A 9,810-nucleotide genomic window follows, 5' to 3' on the forward strand; every position below is an offset into this window, starting at 1 on the left:
CTGGGAATACCGGATGGGATGTCAGGTAAGCATTAAAGCTTCCGTGAATGGGGACGGAGAATTTGTCTTCAGACTGTTAGCGTTTTGTGGGAACTATATTTATGTTTTCACAAATGATATGACAATATTCACTAAGGATCTGGGAATAGTTTTAAGGAGAATGTCCACAGGTGATCTTTAAACAGCACACCTATGAAAGACTTGTGTAATAAGCATAAGCCGTTAATTGTTACCCTTCTGCCTCAACTGTCTCTGGACGGTTTCCTGGAGCCCACGTGGACAGAGGCCGCTTTGGTGACTCGGTTTGCACACCGCGTGGGCAACAAGGACCCAAAGAATGTGTTTTGCTCAAGAGGGTCGATTTAAAGAAAATAGTATATGATTTCTCTCCTTTGTTCTGGTTTCTAAAACAACCAACGACTTGTTTTTAAAAGAGCCTTTGAGCAAGAGATTCTGAAGGAGGAAACTGAGAAAGTTTTGTAAGCCCGATCTAAAAAGAAAAAGAAAAAATACCTAGCTCTTTGATCTCCTTGGCATTGTTATTACAGTCTTAAAATAACCGCCAACCCCCTGGTCGGAAAAGAAAAACCTTACGGATTAAGTAACTATTTATCTCATGAGGATAATTACTTGTTTGACCTGAAGTCATTCATTCCCGAAACCACCAAGTTAAATTGTTGAGATGTTTTTTAAAGCCACAGCTTTTGGGCTATATTGCCTAGTGAACAAAAGCCTGACCCAGATGACCAGCAAGTGCCGAAAGGGTCTGAGCATCACTTCGTGAAGTCTAAAGCTTGAGAAGACGCCTAGGGTTTGAGAGGGAGAAAGAAAGCTTTCCATCAGATACATATGTAAAGAGGTACTTAATGACTGAATCCACAGGTGGCTGGGTAGGCAGGGGAAGGGGAAACTAGTCTCCCACCTCTTCCCATAACTCTTGCTGAGCAAGGTGGCCACAACCATCTGGGCAGAAGTTAACCCCAGCGGCCAAGGTGCAGATTAATGAAATGGTTGCGGCTTCCCCTAGTGGTGTGGCCGCAGTGCTGTCCCTAGGAACCTATTCAGTTCCCTTCAATAATACTTCCGGCCCTTTTCTGGACCTCATTGGCTCAGAATTATATCTGCATTCTGGGGTCAGCAGGCTTTCTCCACCAACGTCGGTCCAAACGCACTGCCTCAAGGTTGACACCGCCCTAGACTAGGCGTGACCGGGAGAGGACGGTGCCCGCGGTGCCGGCCGGGCGCGGAAGCTGGTGGGGCTCCTCCAGTGCGGGAGGCTGGCGAGGACTCCAAACGGTCAAGCGTTGGAGGGCCTCACCCTGATGGTGGGAATTTAGGCATGTGGCGTGTGGCAGTTACCTCCGGGCGGCCTCGGGGAGGCCCCGGTGAGCCACTACGGTCAACGGGAGGCCGGGGTTCGGGGCTTGCTGGCCCGCCCGCCGGTCACCCAGGGGCCTTGGGAACAGGGAAATGCGCGCGCCGAGGCGGTGGCGGCCTCGCCGCTTTCAGTTTTCATTGAGGCTGCTGGTTACTGTTTAACATCCCCACCCACGTTTCAGTTTGTTTAGTAAATCGATCGTTCGGTGAGAGGCCGCTGCCTTGTCGCCATTGAGCAAAACTAATATCCTTCAGCATACGGTCAAAAGTCTTTGCTAGAGATCAAGACAAACAAACAAACAAACAAACCACAAAATCCTTAAGCCTCCTCTCCCAGCTCCCCCCAGCCCCACCCCCACCTCCCACCTCCGCGCTTTCAGCCAACTTCCCAGGCTCGGAAAAGTGCGGCACGGGACGCCGCTGCTGGGGTGGGTGGGGGGAACGTGCCGCCGGGAGATGCGGCGGCTGCGGCGCAGCTGACTGCGACGCGGGAGCTCCGGGAGCGCCTCCGCGCAGGTAAGTTTCTCTGCCCGCGCCGCGCGCGCCGGGGGCCGAGCCCGAGTCCACCGCCCCCGGCCGGTGTCGGGCGGGAGGAGTCTCGGGGCCCCTTGGGCTGCTGAAGGAGGGGCGCCCGCCCACCCGCCCGCCCGCGAGCGGCTGAGCCTTGGGATTCCTACGCCAGGCAGGGATGAAAGGAGATACCTCGAGGCCTCCCCCAGCCTGCGGTGGAGGGAAGAAGAAAGGGTTGCAGGAGAGGCGGTGGGGGGCACGCGCAAGCCGCTCACCCAGAAAAAGTAAAAGAAAAGTTGGATTTGTTTGGGAGACAAAGCTTTGGTGTCGTCGGCGGGTCACATGGTTGCCAGGGCTCCGGGGGGCTTCGGTGGAGTTTTGTTTTTGTTCCCCCCCCCCCCCCCCACCTTGGCCTGGGGCAAGGCCAGGGCAAATGGATATCTACGGGCCCCTGAGGTTTGTGGGGAGGTGCTTGGTCCTGGAGCATCATCCCAACGCCTTGCTCCAGTCTTACTCAGTTCTCCCATAGAGACGTTTTGGGAGTGGGCATCTTCCGGTGAGGCTGCTGGGAGATTATATGGGAAACATACATATATAGTTGTATCTATAACTATAGATCTAACTATAGATAATCTATAGATCTATAGATCTAACTATAGATAACCTATAGATCTATAGATATAACTATAGATAACCTATAGATCTATAGATATAACTATAGATAATCTATAGATCTATAGATATAACTATAGATAATCTATAGATCTATAGATATAACTATAGATAATCTATAGATCTATAGTTATAGTTATCTGTAATATATATCAATAGTTGTAGTTAATATCTATCTATAACTATAGATAGGTATAACTATATATGTACATGAATATATAAAATTCTATCTAAACCAATTTTGCTTCCTTTGGGCAGAGATGCCTTGCAAGCTTGTTTGAACACTGCGCCATTTGAGTGTTTCCGTGTCTAAGGAGAATAAGCCAGCACGTGATGTGATCTTTGAATTGAATATAGTATGTGCTTCATACCGCCGGTTACTAAGGCTTGCTCAAAAAAGTCCAAGGACCCCTCTCCAACCTGCAGTCTTCAGTAAACTTTCATTTGACAACAAGGGCTGGAGAGCACAGAATACAGAAGCTCTAAACCTAAAGGGTTGTCCTGAAAGCTTACCACCTCATAGATAGCAACATTTCCTGGTTTTGTTCTGTTCCTTTTCCCACTTTTCCATCCGTTTTATCTGTATCTTCTCCCTCTTCACAGACATTTACTCCTCATTAAAATATTCTTCCTCTCTGCTATCCCTACTTTTACATAATAATCCCACAGTTCCCACCCTCTCACCACACCTTTCTCTGTTTTTCCTCTTTTGTGGACACATCATCAAGCCACCTGATATATTATTGTGTGTTGAAGTCAGTGGCCCAGTAGGGTTGGCTCCTCCCTGGGGGAAGAGGAGACAGAGGTGTGAGTGTTGCTAAACTACTCCGTTTTCTCTTTTCAAAGTGGAGAAGAGGGGTTCTTGGCTGGCTCTGTTGGTGGAGCATGTGACTCTTGGTCTTGAGGGTCCTGAGTTCCATCCCCTCATTGGGTGTAAAGATTACTTTAAAAAAAAAAAAAAAACTGGAATGGAAATTGAGAGCCATTGTTCTCCTTCCATTTCTCCTAAGCTCCATTTATGGGCCTACAAATATGTAATTTTTCTCAACATGCTTTAGGAGGGTAGTACAATGCTTAAAGTACTATATGGGTCTATTAAGATCTTTTAAGCCTTTTACTCTGTAGTTGTTATCTAAGCATATGGGACAGTGCAAATTTTGGGGGGATTGCTAAGCTTTTTTTTTTTTAATACCCTCATGCAAATAATTTTGGTTTTGAGTGCCCCATTTCTTTGAAATTTTTTGTTATTTCTGTGAATTCTGAAAATAGTACTTGCTTATAAAGCAACATGAATATTATAGTAAAATATAAAGTGAACCCCCTTCCCTATTCCACTTCATATGTGTAACTGCCATTGATAGTTGGGTTTGTGTCCCTTCATGTGTGTGACCACAGGAATTTTTCTTTCATTATTGCAAAAGATTGGCTAATGGCTCATATCAATATCATACCAGTGTTTTGAAGTTTATTTTTCAGTTAATATTTATCAAATATTTCTCTGTCAATATATGAAGATTCTTCTTTTCTTAATGTATCAACCCAGTGTAGCCAGCCACCATATCCCAGAATATTCACTTGGTTGTAGGGTTGTTCACTGCACAGAGGTGACCAGCTAAGGGGGAAGTGAGGACTGAAACCTTGATCTTACAAATAGTGATGCAGTGAATGTCTGTGTACATTATCTTTGCAAGGGTACTGCAGAAGATTTATTCTGAGAAGAGAATTGCTGGCTCTAGGGGGATGTTCACTTCAAATTCAATAGATATTGCAAGGAAACTTCTTAAGTACCCACAGCGTATTTGCTGTGCTCTTGCCAACACTGAATAATATCGGTGTGTTTAAAATGCTGCCAATCTGATAGAAAAATTGATTTCTCCTTGTTGGAGTTTTATAATTTGGAAATTATATAAACCAGTCTTGGAACATCTGACTTGGAGAGCTTGAGAATTTTGTTTTAAAAATATAAGAAAGTAGAAAAGGACTTGACTGCATTTCAAAATACCATCTCATTTTGAGCTTGTAAATGATACCACTGCATTCGCTACTATCTTTCCATTTACTAAATGGCTAGAGATGCTGATACATGGTAAGTGAGAATTCCTGGGTCACAAACATGTGGCTCTGGTGTGCCTTGTAGTTGCTGTTGGGATTTTTGGCTCTTGACTTACATGTTTGCCACCTTCGTTAAAGAGGTTTCACACTCCTGGGAATGAAAGCTCAATTTTAGACGAGATATCATAGCTTTAGATCCTTAAGCTATAGATGCAAACAAAATAACCAGATGTGCAATGATACCTTCAGGTAGAATCCGTTCTGTTCGCTCTCCACATAGGAACTATCACCTGCTAATATTGATCAGCTCATATACAGACACAAGGAGTGTTTCAAAAATGGCTTACTCTTACAGCTGGACAACTTGTTTAGGAATATCAAATATATATATAATATATACTTATATGTATGTGTAATATACATATTTAGTTAATACTGAATTCTTAGTATGTGCTATAAACTATTCTATTTATATGCATTTTTTTTCTTTCTCGTATATTCTTTAAACAAATTTCTGTAGTTCATACTAATATTGTCCCCATTTTTAAATGGGAAAAATGAAGCACAGAGACATTTAAAAACTCCACTAAAGTTACACATGTCCAGGTGGTAAAACTGGGGATTCAAATCCAGTCTCCATGGCTCTAGGCCATGAGAGTAACAATGGCTGCTCTACGGGGTCATCGGGTTGCTCACTGCACAGGGATGACCAACTGAAGGGGACGTGAGCACTGAAACTTTGATCCCACCCTGCAGGCCAAACTATGTTCCTTTGCTTTCATCTGAGTGTTACCTAGGGAAGGTACTTTTCTGAGTCACAAGTCTGTAAGGGCTCACAGAAACCCTCCTCCTGATGTATTGGGAGCTTTATGTATACAGATGTGCTTGTGAAACTAAGTGCCTTTGTAACTCAATACTGTTGTGCCCATTCATTATGGATACACCTTCAAGAACAGATCTGCCCTATTGCCTATACTTCTTAACTTGTATTTAATACATAATGGCACAGTATGATCTCTGCATGGGAGAGTTAGCTCATAGCCTCTGATGTTGTGTTGCCATGAAAACCATTGGTTTTATCAAGATGGTTTTCTGGAAAATGCATAAGGAGTTCATTGTCTTTTTCTTTTTTTGTGATTTTTCTTAACATTTTGATGGACATGAAGGTCTTTGAGGATGACCAACTCACGGCATATAAGCCAAGAAAGAAGGCTTTGTTTCATGTAGAGAGGTTTTTATCCCTGCCCTACCATTTACTAATAGGGGAGGAGGGAGGAGGGGACTTGGGCAAGTCCATCTTTTTTCATTTTTGAAGTGTATGGGATTATAATACCTATCTTATAGAATTGGTATACTGATTATATATGTTAATACATGAAAACATTTAGAACAATGATTTGGCATACATTAAGTACCCACTATGTATTCTGTGTTGCTGCTGTTGTTTTCATAGAATGAGATAATGCATCTAAAACACTACTTGATTTACAGTAAGTTGTTAATAAGTGTCACCTGTTTTTATTGACCTTCTCTCTAGAGAAATTCTATTTGCATACACAAACAAATTACGTATGTCTTCAAGAGTTTATAGAGCCCTAGAGACCTGGGTAAGCCCTCTAATAGGCCTCAGAGATACAATGATGAGTAAGATAGACATAGTTCCTGACTTCATGGTGCTTTTAGCTAAACAGGGTACAGGGATTGCCCTGAGTATGTTCAGTGATTAGAGCATGGAGTTTGGATCATTAAGATCTGTGTGCAAATCTGTTTTGCTCTCTGCCAGCTTTGTATCCCTGAGTAAGTTACTTAATGTTTCTGTGCCTGAGTTTAAAAAGTTGTAACATGAGAATAGTCGTTACTCTCAAAGTATATGGGTATTAATTCTTGTATTATTTATACCAAGCATTTCATTTTTTGAAAGTTTGATACTTTCTCTATACTCTATTTCAGTATAGCAGAATCACAGTTATATATGATAGCAAAAAGTCAACATAAGCATCTAGGCATTGTGTCCTCATCTCATTTATTTTTTTTTTAATTTTTAAAAAATTTTTTTTACATTGATTTATTTTTGAGAAACAGAGTGAGACAAAGCGTGAGCAGGGGAGGGGCAGAGAGAGAAGGAGACACAGAATCTGAAGTAGGCTCCAGTGTCAGAGCAAGCGGTTAGCACAGAGCCTGATGCGGGGCTCAAACTCACAAACTGTGAGGTCATGACCTGAGCCGAAGTCGGACGCTCAACCGACTGAGCCACCCAGGCGCCCCATGTCCTCCTCTCATTTAAAAGTATTAGCTAATAACATCATCTGGGCCCAGTAACTTAGTAATTTTTAATATTTTGAATCTTTGAGTATTGTTCCTCTAGGTTCACATACTGTGTTGTGTTTTTCTCATGCTCTTAGCATACTTAAGATTATGACATCTGTCCCACTATTTGTTTGTTTGTTTTGCATTTTCTTGTTTCAGACATTGTGGCTATAGGTTGCACATGAAGTTGATATATGTTAATTTAGCAGGCATTAAGTTATACACACCATACTAGGTGCCTGGAATACAAATATAAATAAAGTAGTGTCCCTGCCCTCAAACACAAATAATCTGCTTGGAAGACAAATACATAGAATCATCAATAATGTAAGGTGACAACTATTCCATTAGTATAATGGGTAGAAGTACCATGGAAAATGGAAACACAAAGGATACATTTAGCCTGACCAACCTGGAGAGGAGTTAATGATTCTCTGGTTAGAAGTTGTTGAGTAGGGAAGAATCAGAAAGGTGTTTGGGACAGAGGAGATTACAGTTGGAGCAGGTGGTATAGCAGGGATGACGTGAAGAAGGCACACAGGCCAGATTGTGACTGGGTGCCAAAGAGTTGGGCTCTGTCCTCTAGGCATTGAAGGGCCATCAAAAGTATGTAAGTAGGTTGGATTATTAAAGTTCACCCTCTTTTTTTTTTTTTTTTTCCCTTAAGATTGACTGGAAGCATTTGAGTCAGATTGTTAGGTACTTACGGAGAGGACTGTCTCCCTACGTTAGGCTAATTTTCAGCAAAATAATGATTATTTCTAACCTGAATTTTTGCACAACCATTTTCCCTTCCTAGTCTTACCAGCTTCCAGTCAGTTTCCCAAGTAGCAGTTAGACAGATGTAGAGAATACCGATTGGATCATTGTTTTATTTTGTTTTGTGTTTTCCTTTCATTTAAAATTCTTTTAACATTCATTCATTTTTGAGAGAGAGAGACAGACAGAGAGAGAGAGAGAGAGAGAAACGAGCAGAGGAGAGGCAGAGAGAGAGGGAGACACAGAATCCAAAGCAGGCTCCAGACTCTGAGCTGTCAGCACAGAGCCTGATGCGGGGCTCAGTCACTAACTGTGAGATCATGACCTGAGCCGAAGTTGAAGTCGGAAGCTCAGGTGACTGATCCACTCCGACGCCCCGTGTTTCCCTTCATTTAAAACAATCTGTTAACTTCTTAATGCCCTTAGCATGAAGTGCTATGTGACTTGGTCCATGATTTGCAATTAAAACTTCACTTCTCTTTTCTTGAGATCCCTTACTTTCCTTCGGCTGGAATAGATGTCTTAGTTCCTCAAATGTACCATGCTCTGTGCCTTCAGGGTGCTGCTTCTATTCTTTGGCACTCTTAGCCACCATCACCATCATTTTTCCCTCAGCATTTTAGCCAGGTTCCACTTATCTTGTAGATCGGTGCTTAAAAAAACACCTTCAAATTCTTTCCTGACTCCTGATCCAATACATCAACTTCCTTGGATCTTGCTCCCTCCCTGACATGATGCTTACCAACTTTATCACACATCGTGTTTGGATATTTGATGATCATTCTTCCAGACCAATTGTTGGGCCTCTGAGGGCAGGAACCGTATTGCTCTTGCCCACTTCTTTAGTTGGGCATTTAGCTAAAGCTTAATGAGTATGTACTCACTGAATGAAATAACTGTAAGGGAGGAGGAAGTTGAAATACCAAGAATAGAATTAAAATTTTTGTTAGAAACCTGATTTTTCAGCACTATATTCTCTATTGGGGATTAAGCAATGACTGGAAATGATTCTCTCCTAAGTTTTTCATGTCTTGTTGGGGATATGAATAAAAACACTATTACTGTGATAAGTGCAAATATAGAGTACTGGAGAAGGATTACAGAAACCTATCAGAAAGCCCACTAACTTTTCCTGGAGTAGGTTGCACAAGAGATGACATAGTAATCCTTTATCTTTAAGTTAAGAGGGATATAATCTATTGATATTGAGATATAATTACATTGAGATAATTATATTGAGATAGAACTTCCATTGAGTAAAATCCATCCTTTTCAGTGAGTTTTGACCGATGTATGCAATCGTGCAACCACTACCACAATGCAGATGTAGAACATTTCTGTACCCACTTTACCCCAAATTCCCTCAAGCCCTTTAGCAGACAGCCCCTTCCATCTCTCCACAGCAACCAATGATGTAATTTCTATCTCCAGTGTTGCCTTTTCCAGAATAATATATAAATAGAATAGTGTAGGGGCACCTGGGTGGCCCAGTCAGTTGAGTGTCCAACTCTTGATTTCTACTCAGGTCATGATCCCAGGGTCGTGGGATTGAGCCCTGGGTTGGGCTCTACACTGAGTATGGAGTGTGCTTAAGATTCTCTCTCTCTCTCCCTCTACCGCTCGTGCCCCCCCACCTCAAATAAAAAAAAAATTAAAAATAATAAAAAAGTAAAATAGTGTAGTAGTGTATAGCCTTTTGTGTCCTGCTTTTTTTCATTTAGCATAATAATTTTGAGATTCTGTCATGTTGTATGTATCAGCTTATTTATTCCTTTAAAAAAACCAGATATATGAGGTACAATTGACATATAATAAGCTGCATATATTTAAAGTGAACAATTTAAAAAGTTTTGACATATGTATATACCAGTGAAGCAATCACAATAAAGGTAGTGAATGTAGCCAACACCTGAAAGGTTTTTTCAGGGTCCTTTATAAACCCTACCTCCCGCTCCTACCTCAGATAACTACTGATCTACTTTCTGCCCTTGCAAATTAGTTTGCATTTTCTAGAATTTTATATCCATGGGATCACACAGTATTCTTTTGTGTCTGACTTCTTTAACTCAGCATAATTCTTTTAAGATTCATTCATTCTGTTGCATCTCTCAATTCTTGTTTATTTGTTTGCTA

The 9,810-nt window shown here is 41.9% G+C and overlaps 1 protein-coding gene across 1 annotated transcript in view; it reads left to right on the forward strand.

Moving 5' to 3' along the window:
- Window positions 1–1,582: 1,582 nt before the first annotated feature.
- The window catches only part of HNF4G (hepatocyte nuclear factor 4 gamma), a 127,320-nt gene continuing 119,092 nt past the window's right edge, over window positions 1,583–9,810 (forward strand). The window contains exon 1 of the mRNA XM_058699893.1: window positions 1,583–1,893. The gene's annotated coding sequence lies outside the window, so the exon portion shown is untranslated. The remainder of the gene's footprint in view (window positions 1,894–9,810) is intronic.

This window comes from Neofelis nebulosa, chromosome 14 (genome assembly GCF_028018385.1).
Source record: "Neofelis nebulosa isolate mNeoNeb1 chromosome 14, mNeoNeb1.pri, whole genome shotgun sequence".
Taxonomy (NCBI): domain Eukaryota; kingdom Metazoa; phylum Chordata; class Mammalia; order Carnivora; family Felidae; genus Neofelis; species Neofelis nebulosa.